The sequence below is a fragment of the Scyliorhinus torazame genome, chromosome 25 (genome assembly GCF_047496885.1).
Source record: "Scyliorhinus torazame isolate Kashiwa2021f chromosome 25, sScyTor2.1, whole genome shotgun sequence".
Classification (NCBI taxonomy): Eukaryota; Metazoa; Chordata; class Chondrichthyes; order Carcharhiniformes; family Scyliorhinidae; genus Scyliorhinus; species Scyliorhinus torazame.
In genome coordinates this window covers 29797361-29807481 of record NC_092731.1, presented here as the reverse complement: position 1 = coordinate 29807481, position 10121 = coordinate 29797361, and positions in this window count along the sequence as shown.

Here is a 10121-nt window from a genome sequence, read left to right as displayed (position 1 = left end):
GCAACTGGAAACCTAATAGACACATCCATTATAGTCAAAAGATATTGATTCCCACTTTTCGTTTTAGGAAGCGGTCCTATGCAATCAATTAAGACCCTTGTAAAAGGTTCCTCAAATGCTGAAATGGGTATTCAGGGTGCTGGTTTTATCACTGCTTGAGGTTTCCCTATCACTCGACATGTGTGACATGATTGACAAAATTTAACTACATCTTTATGTAATCCAGGCCAATAAAAATGTTTCTGGATTTTAGCTTGAGTATTCCTTATTCCCAAATGACCTCCCACTGGTACCTCATGTGCAACTCGCAACACCCCTTTCTATACTCTACCGGCACTACTACTTGATGAACTTCTGCCCACTTTTCATCTGCCTGCATATGTAAAGGTCTCCATTTTCTCATCAAGACATCACTTTTATGATAATAACACTCTGGTATCCACTCAGATTCCTCTTCTGTATATGATTTCTGATACATCCGTTTTATTTCTATACCTTTCTGTTGTAAGTCCGCCAAATTTCCTGAACTAAAAATATCCGCCTCATCCTCCACCTGTTCTTGTTTTTTTTCAATCATCTGATCAAAAATAATTTCTGATAATTGCATTTCACCTTCATCTTCACTCTCTGATTTCTCCTCTTGACTTAACCTGTGACTTTGCAATTTTATAACGACACAATCCAGAAGAATCCCAGGATATTCGTTCTTCAACACTTCAGTTGTCTGATTTTGCATTGGCTTATCAACCACAGTAGGCATCACTCCCACCTGAGATCCAGCTATATCATTACCCAAGATATATTCCTGGACAAGGTAGTTTCTCTATTACTCCTATTACCACTTCACCACTCTTCACTGGACTTTCCAACCTTATCGTACATAATGGAACACTACTCTCTCACCCTGAATTCCACATATTACCACCTGTTCTGGCAACATTCTTCCCAAACTATATAACTCTTCATCTCTGACCATTAAATATTGACTAGCTCCCGTATCTCTTAAAATTGAGACTTCTTTACCTGCTCCTCCTGTTACACATGAGTAAACTTTACCCACACAAGTAAATTCGTGAAAGTGACCTGGCACCTTCTTATCAATCACCTCTTGATCAGGCTGTACAATCTTTTGCACCTCCTCTGCTTCACTTGGGCTTTCCTTTACCACTTTCACAAAGCCCATTGTCTTATCCTGTTTTACCACATCAGCCTTCCCGGTGCTTTTCTTCAACTACCAACACTGTGACTTTACATGGCCTAGTTTATTACAGTGAAAACTTTTGAAACTTTTCATGTCTCTTCCACCCTCCTGGATTTAAAAAAAATCTGAGGTACACTCTCCTTATTATCTCCCATCAGATCACCTTTACCTTTACCACTTGAGTATTTCTCATGTCCCCAGTTTCTATCCCTCACAGGCTGAAACTGATGTTGGAAACCAAGCTTTGATTTATGAACTAATTCATAATCATCTGCCATTTCTGGTGCTAATCTCACAGTTTTAACCCTCTGCTCTTCCATATGAGTTCTCACTACATCAGGAATTGAATTTTTAAACTCCTCCAAAAGTATAATTTCTCTGAGAGCTTCATACGTTTGGTCTGTTTTCAAAGCCCTTATCCACCTATCAAAATTACTCTGTTTGATCCTTTCAAATTCCATGTATGTTTGACCAAATTCTTTCCTTAAATTTCTAAACCTTTGGCTGTCGGCTTCAAGCACTAGTTCATATGCACCTCCTCATACATCCCAGATACCTCCTCCGGTAATGATGCAAACATTTCACTAGCCCGACCTATCAGCTTTGTTTGAATCAGGAATACCCACATGTCTTGTGACCATTTCATTTGTTTAGCCACCTTCTCAAATGAATTAAAAAAGGCTTCCACCTCCTTTTCATCAAACGTTGGCAATGCTTGGACATATTTAAATAGGTGCCCACCAAGCCTTTGACTGTGACACTCTTTCTCACTATCCTCATCACTATCATTCAACTATACGTTTCCCTTTATGTCTGCCAATTTTAACTGACTGTCATGTTTCATGGCCATTTTCTGAAGTTCAAACCCTCTCTCTTTATCTTTCTCCCTGATCTGTATCTCCCTTTCTCTTTCTTTTTGTTCTGCTAGGGCTATTCTTTCTTTTCTCCTTTCTTCGCTCTCCTTTTCTTTTACCTCACTCGCTCTTTCTTTTTCCTTTCTTTCTCTTTCTTCTTCCTCTCTTTCGTATTCAAGCTGCTTTAATTCTTTCTCATGTTCCATTTGTTTAATTTGTAATTGAATTTTTGCCATTTCCAATGAGTCAGACAGTATCTCACGCAACTTTAAATGCTTAGCCACCGCCATAATTACCTCATCTTTCTGCATTTTGTCAGGTAATGTTAACTGCAATGTTTTTGCTAAATCTAACAGTCTGTTTTTAGTCTCTGTCTGAAAGGTACTGCATGTGACTGTCTCCACCCCCAAAAACTTCAGAGCCTCTGAAAGAGCCATTGTCCACAACACACTCCCCACTTAAACTCGAATACCACACCTGATAAGCAACCACAATATGCTCACCCCTCACTGTCTTTAAGTTCACTAAGCCAGTCCAATAGATAGACTTTTATCCCAGACGAGCCCCCAATTTGTTATGGGCCAGTGTTTAGAGAACCCCAAAGTGTATCATGGAGTTCACCTGACCCACAACGTTTACTAGATTGTGGTATGGGGAGCACACGGCACTCTACAGGTGACATTTCTTAAAGCGACATTCTCATGACAGGAGCCAAGTCCTAGGATTTGGATTTTTGATATGAGCTTGGCTGGGATTATGGTGTTGAAGGCAGAGCTAGAGTCAATGAATAGCAGTGTAACGTAGGAGCCCTTGTTGTCGAGCTGCTCCAGGGCTGAGTGTAGGGCAAGGGAGATCCATCTACTGGTTGCGGCGGTATGCGAATTGCAGTGGATCAAGGCACTCTGGAGTCTGGAGTTGAACCTCTCGAAGCACTTCACAATGATCGATGTCAAGGCCACTGGACGGCAATCGTTGAGACACATTGCCTGATTCTTCTTTGGCACCGTGATGGTGGTCTTCTTGAAGCAGGTGGGAACCTTGGAACGGAGTAGGGAGAGGTTGAATATGTCTGCGAACACACCCGCCATTTGGTTTGCACAGGATCTGAGTGCATGACCAGGGACTCCATCAGGACCCGTTACTTTCCGAGGGCTTACTCTCAGGAAGGCCGACCTAACTTCGGATGCTTTGACGGTAGATTTGGATATGTCCAAGGCTGCTGGGCAGTTGACAACAGTTTGATAATTTCCTGCTCGAACCGAGCATAGAATGCATTGATTCATTGGGGAGGGGTGCGCTGCTGCTGGAGATTCCATTTGGCTTTGCCTTGTTGTTTAAGGCTTGCCACAACTGATGAGAGTCTGCACCCTTAGTCTGTGATTGTAGCTTGGTCAGCTATTGTCTCTTGGCATCCCTGATGACTTTGCGGAGGTTGTACCTGGATTTCTTGGATCACTTGCACATGTGAACGGTCAATTCACTGACTCGGGATGTGGAGTTGATGCACAATTCCTTACCTCATGGTGGTTCTGTGCTTTTCATGCTGGTTTCTCAGAGAGATAAGAATTTAACAACAACAGCTTCAGTTGTGAGGGCTCTTTCAGCGTAACAAAATGTTCCAAGGTGCTTTAGGATCATCATCAATCAAAGCCTGACACCAAACCACACAAAAAGATTAATTTTTTATTCTTTCACGGGATGTGGGCAGCACCGGCTTAGCCAACAATTATTCTCCTTCCCTAATTCTGTCTTCACTGGCGCTGCCAGACCTGCTGAGTTTTCCCCCACCGTTTTCTGTTTTTATTTCAGAGCTCCAATATCTGCAATATTTTGCTCTCATCTTTCTTTCAGCTGGGAAATTGAACCGTTTGGGCGAAAAAATGTTCCCTCAGATCACCTCCACTCCTGGTGCCCCTTATTTTGAATCTGTGCCCTCTAATTCCTAATGCCCTTTTGAGTAGGGACAGTTTCTCACTATTTACCCGGTACGCGCTCCTCCATATCTTGACCACCTCAAACAAGTCTCCTCTCAGCCTCCATTTCTCCGAGGAGAAGAGTCTCAACTTCTCCAATCTGTCATATTGTGTTTCAGACTGATCCTGTGAAACACCTTGGGATGTTTCATTACCGGAGAGACACTGGGCTGGATTCTCCATTGGCTGATACTGAAATTGCGAAAAGCGCAATTGGGTGAAGAATACGTTCCGACGGCAAAATCGTGGCGGGTGCCGATTTGATGCCAAATCGCAATTCTCCATCACCTCGACAGTGGCGTCAATGTGTTCCGGAATGCACATACAGTAAACACGTTTGCATGTCATTAGCGGGCCCGAACCAGTATTCCAGGGCCTCCGCGATTCTCCGCCTCCGAGGGGCCGAGTTCCCGACGGCGGGATTCACTTGTGCTTTTGAAAATCGTGAAACCGGCATCATGGCTGCTGAGCGAGAGAGAGGGGGCAGGGAAAGTGGCCAACATCGCCATAGTTTGCTGGCCGTAGTGACGCTGGCTGGGGGGCTTCTGCCAGGGCTGGGGGGAGTAGTGGGTGGTGGCCAGGAGGTGGCCAGTGGGTTCAGGGTGGACGGGCACGGAACACCATTGCCGCAGCTGGCAAGGCAACCATGCAGCTGGGCACACCGCTGACTGCCCACTGTGAACTTAGTGCCATGGGTCGGACAGGTGTCCCCCAGGCCATCCCCCTGGGTGTCCTCTGGCCCCTGCCGACCCATCAGCTGTATGGACGCCCTCCAGCAGAACCAGTGCCATCATGTTGACTGGGATGAGTGTGTGTGGGCAGCACGGTAGCACAAGTGGATAGCACTGTAGCTTCACAGCGCCAGGGTCCCAGGTTCGATCCCCTGCTGGGTCACTGTCTGTGAGGAGTTTGTACGTTCTCCCCGTGTGTGCGTGGGTTTCCTCCGGGTGCTCCGGTCTCCTCCCACAGTCCAAAGATGTGCAGGTTAGGTGGATTGGCCGTGATAAATTGCCCTCAGTGACCAAAAAGGTTAGTGGGGGTTATGGGGTTACGGGGATAGGGTGGAAGAGAGGGCTTAAGTGGGTCGGTGCAGACTCGATGGACCAAATGGCCTCCTTCTGCACTATGTTCTATGTGTGGGGATTGTAACGTGAATTTGCGGCTGCAGCTTGTCAGCCTCCCAAGTGTCAATCACAGACCCAGCAAATCCTGCATCAGTTTTCATTGGAATCGATTGTGTTCCACGTGGCGCTGGTGCTAACCCGTCCATGGTCGCTGAATCGGTCCAGGCGTGGCGCCAGTTTTGCTGTCGTAAAAGTCCACGAATCCTGCCCCGGAGTCAACACAGTCTCAGGAACGGAGAATCCCACCCCCTACAAAGTATCAGTTCTGGAGAAGGGCCACTCACTTCTGTGATTTTGGGCACGATCCTCCGGCTGTTCACGCCTGCGGGGTCTTCCAGTCCCGCCGACGGCGCACCCGTGCCGCGGATTTCCCGGCACGCGAGGGGTGGATTCAATGGGAATTCCCATTGGCACTGGTGGGGCCAGAAGACCCCGCCGCCGGCCAACGACGGGCCTCCTCCCGCCGTCAAGAAACAAACTGAGCAGAGCGTCCCCACTTACAGTACAGCAAGGCTTGACTCTGCACCGAGTGCCCACTTTAATGAGAATTGGTCGACGTGGTTTATGTACCGAATGATACATCTTATGCGTTTGGATTGGAAACAATTTAAAAACACTGGTATAAACAGGTCTTTAGATAAGTGCTTGTTTGGAGAAGGGTTCGGCTCTCTTCTCCATCTGAATGCAATTTTGCTGGAAAAAAATGCTCATGTCGGAGCTGAACCCTGACGAAATGTGATCTGGGAACGAAGTTGAAGTGTGGTACTCAGTGGAATTCATAAACATTTCATTGCGACATCAAAGCGTCCATGTCTCCCAGCCTGGTCTCACATTAGCCGGCCACTCTTGTGTGAAATCCGTGTGAAATGACTGTCAGCCCATCCCACCCACTCCCCGCAGGGGAGTCCACCGCTTGCAGCAAAGAGCCGTTCTCAACTGTAAGACACCGCAGTCTCTGAGGCTGCAACCAAAATAGGCCCCGGATTGAGCGGGGAGGCCGATGGGATCGGCTGGGATGCGAACATTACATTGTGACGGAGAATGGAATCAGACGGAGCGTGAGCTGTGTCCAGTTTGGTCAGTTTCCCAGGCTTTAGGTTGCAAGGCAGCACATTTTTAATGAAAATAACTTTCATTCGAGTAAAACCCATGCCTTCAAATAATACTCCTCAGATTAATTTTAATCTGCTTCCACAAATTCCAAACCCCTTAATCTTCTTTAATTGTTCTCGTTCTCATGCCTGTTGCAATATGCCTTTAAGGGACTGCAGTGTGGCATCGCTCAAAGGGGAGTGTGTCATGCCATACAGTTTTTTAAATTATATATTTATTGAATTATCAAATGTAAACAGTAACATTATTAACAAAGAAGTATACATATTAGATAGGTACAGAATCGAAGAAGTGAATAACAAATACATTGATCTGAGCAACTATGATATTTAACCTACCCCCACTATAACCTAACCTCCCCATAACTCGCGATCGTGTCCAGTCCTTTAAAGGATGAAATGAATGGCTGCCATTTCTGGTGGAATTCCCCACCGAGCCCCTAATGGTATTATTAATCTTCTCCAGATTTAGGAATCACATCATGTGTGGGATTCTCCGTTGGCCGTTGCCAAAATCGGGAAATGCGAAGTTTAAACATCCAGTCCCAGCTTCACATGGACACCCCCCACACACACACAACCTCCCAGGGGACCCACACAGCATCCCACACCTGCCCCCCCACCCCCACCCCAACGCACTCTCCGGACTGAACGCCTCCCCTCTGAACCTGACCTGATCCCACCCCAGGCCCGACCACACCTGACGTCCCCTTCCCAGTCCCCCCACCTCGGCCCGATCCTACATCTCAGTTCGACTCCCCCCTTCTCGAACACACTCTCCTCCTTCCCCCCGCAGTCTTACCCCCCTCCTGAACTAACCCCCTACCCTCCCTCCCAGGCTGATCGACCTCCCTCCCTCCCTCCCTCCCAGGCTGATCGCCCGCCCTCCCAGGTTGATCGACCTACCTCCCTCCCTCCCAGGCTGATCGCCCTCCCAGCTCCTTCCCAGGCTGATCGCCCTCCCTCTCTCCCTCCCAGGCTGATCGCCCTCCCTCCTGGACTCACCTTCCTCCCGGGCCAATCTCTCTCCCTCCTTATCTCTCTCTCTCTCGGACTGGCCTACCTCTCTCCTAGACTTACTCCCCTCCTCAACTGACCTTCCACCTTGCCGGACTGACGTCCCTCCTCCTCCACCTGCCCGCTGAACCCATCCCTGACTGACCTTCCTCCATCCCAGATTGACCTCCCTCCCTCCCTACTGGACTAAACCCCCTCCCGGACTGATCCCCTCCTGGGCTGACCTCCCTCCTTGCTGGACTGACATCCTGCCCTTCCAGCCTTCCCCCCCCCTCTCCCCCTCCCCAGGTCTCACCCCCCCCCCCTCTTCCCATTGCCTAAATGTTATAATTTACCTGCTCTCTGCGAATTTCCCTTTAAGCCTCTCCTTTACGGAAGCTCCTGCTATTAAAAGATGGAGGGATTGTCCTCTCTACGCCCCAGTTACTCCATGACAACACTGCTGGGGGTGCGCTTCGCTGCTCCTGACTCACGTGGCCTGACTGAGGAAGGTTGGGCGAGACAGGGGCTTAGGAATAACAGCCGAGGTCAGTCTGGTCAGACAGGCAATCCGCCGGAGATTACGCTCTGCAGAAATTACGGGCCATAACATGTGATTCTATAACTCTATATCAGAGATCTATGTTCATTTCCGACCTCGGGACACTGTCTGTGCAGAGTCTGCACGTTCTCCCCGTGTCTGTGTAGGTTTCCTCCGGGTGCTCCGGGTTCTTCCCACAGTCCAAAGATGCGCAGGTTAGGTGGGCAATGCTGAGCCGTCTCTGCCACCCCAAAACATGCCCCAGGGCTGCGGAAAATACAAACCTTGATTTCATATGATTCTAGCGATAGATTCTATGATTCTATGATTCTATAGGATAGATGTTCTGATTCTACATTATAGATGTTTGTGTTTATCCCCATTCAGATGTAACATGAAAACTGGGAATAATCCATTTGCTTTCAGTATTCTCACTTGTCTGCATTATCCAGTCTCAGGTCATAGAATCATAGAATTTACAGTGCAGAAGGAGGCCAGTCTGCACCGCCCCTTGGAAAGAGCACCTTACCCAAGCCCGCACCTCTAACTGATGCCCGTAACCCAGTAACCCCACCCAATCCTTTTGGATACCAAGGGCAATTTAGCATGGCCAATCCACCTAACCTGCACATCTTTGGACTGTGGGAGGAAACCGGAGCACCCGGAGGAAACCCACGCAGACACGGGGAGAACGTGCAGACTCCGCACAGACAGTGACCCAAGCTGGGAATCGAACCTGGGACCCTGGAGCTGTGAAGCAACTGTGCTAACCACTGTGCTACCATGCCGCCCTGACATACCCAGACCAAATGCCATTTACTCCACTTCACCAATACCCATTGCACCAACCTCATGAGACTCCAGCCTCACCGCCATTTGTAGCTCTCCCGCTCGAAATCAGTGATCGCTATGTCCAGCTCAGATTGCCGACTCCTGAACAAGTCATTAGATTGGAAGTGTCTCCTGGTATTAAGATTGTTCAAATTAAGTTAACTTTCATCAGATAACCCAGTCTTTCACCTCTTCACAAAATGTTGGCTTGATCACAGGTAAATTTTTTTGACCATTTGGACCCACTCTACCCCTTCACTGACAATGATACTGCACTGTAGTTAAACCCTTTCTGATGTGCATCAATGAACCATAAAAGAGTCAACAAGAGCAGACAGCAAGATGATGCAATATGAAAGACATTTCATTTAAATCTAATCACAGATTCACGCTAGTGCACAGATTAATCATATATCTGTATCAATCATACTGAGTGTATTGCTGTTAAACACCAAAACAATTTAAAATTAAGATTTTTCATTGCTGGACAGATTGTTCCAGGAATAATGGTGGAATTTGAGGCTGGAATCTTTCTCCCCAGGTCTGGTTTATTTCATCGCCGTTTCATTAAGCTCTCAACAGATTTGCTCAGATTGATTAGCAACCTAGGCCGGGCTTGTTGTGTTCTGCTTCTTCATGTAGCATAAGCTGCTTCCTTGATGTATACTCTGACAAAGGAAGGTTCAGACTTGGAGATAGGTTTAACTCATTTATTGAACAGTTAACAATTCTCCTACTTGAGTTCGACTCTCCTGCTAATCTTGTAACTCAATCAAACTCACCAGTCTGCTCTAATGATACTGCACTGCGGGGGATGTGATGCTCTGATCTGCCCCTGTCTCTCTGAGTGTCGCCTATGGAAAGAGAAAGAGCATGTGTGCCCTGTCCTTTTATATGGGTAGCCCCCTTGTGATAGTGTCACCTCTGGGTGTCTTGACTGCCCATTGGTCGTGTCCTATCTTACTGACCTATTGGTTGAATGTCTCTGTGTCATGATGTCTCTGATGCTCCCTCTAGTGTTTACTCAGTCCTAGTGTATCTTCATTAACCCCTTGTGTATTTATAGTGATGCATATCACCACAGGGATTTTCCCAGTCCTGCCCATAGGAACAGCCATTCAGCCCCTCGAGCCTGTTCTGCCATTCAATGCTGGCATGCCTGATCTATATCTAACTTCATCTTCCTGCCTTTGGTTCTTTTTTTATTCATTTAAGGGGTGTAGGTCAGCATTTGTTGTCCATCCCTAATTGCTCTTGAGCCGAGTGGCTTGCTCGGGTCATTTCAGTTAAGAATCAACCACATTACTGTGGGTCAGGAGTCACGTGTAGGCCAGACCGGATAAGGACGGCAGATTTCTTTCCTGACAGGGCATCAATGAACCAGATGGGATTTTACAACAATCGACAACGGTTTCATGGTCCTTTAGTTCCAGATTCTTATCGAATCAAATTTCGCCTTCTGCCATGGTGGGGTTCGAACCTGCATCCT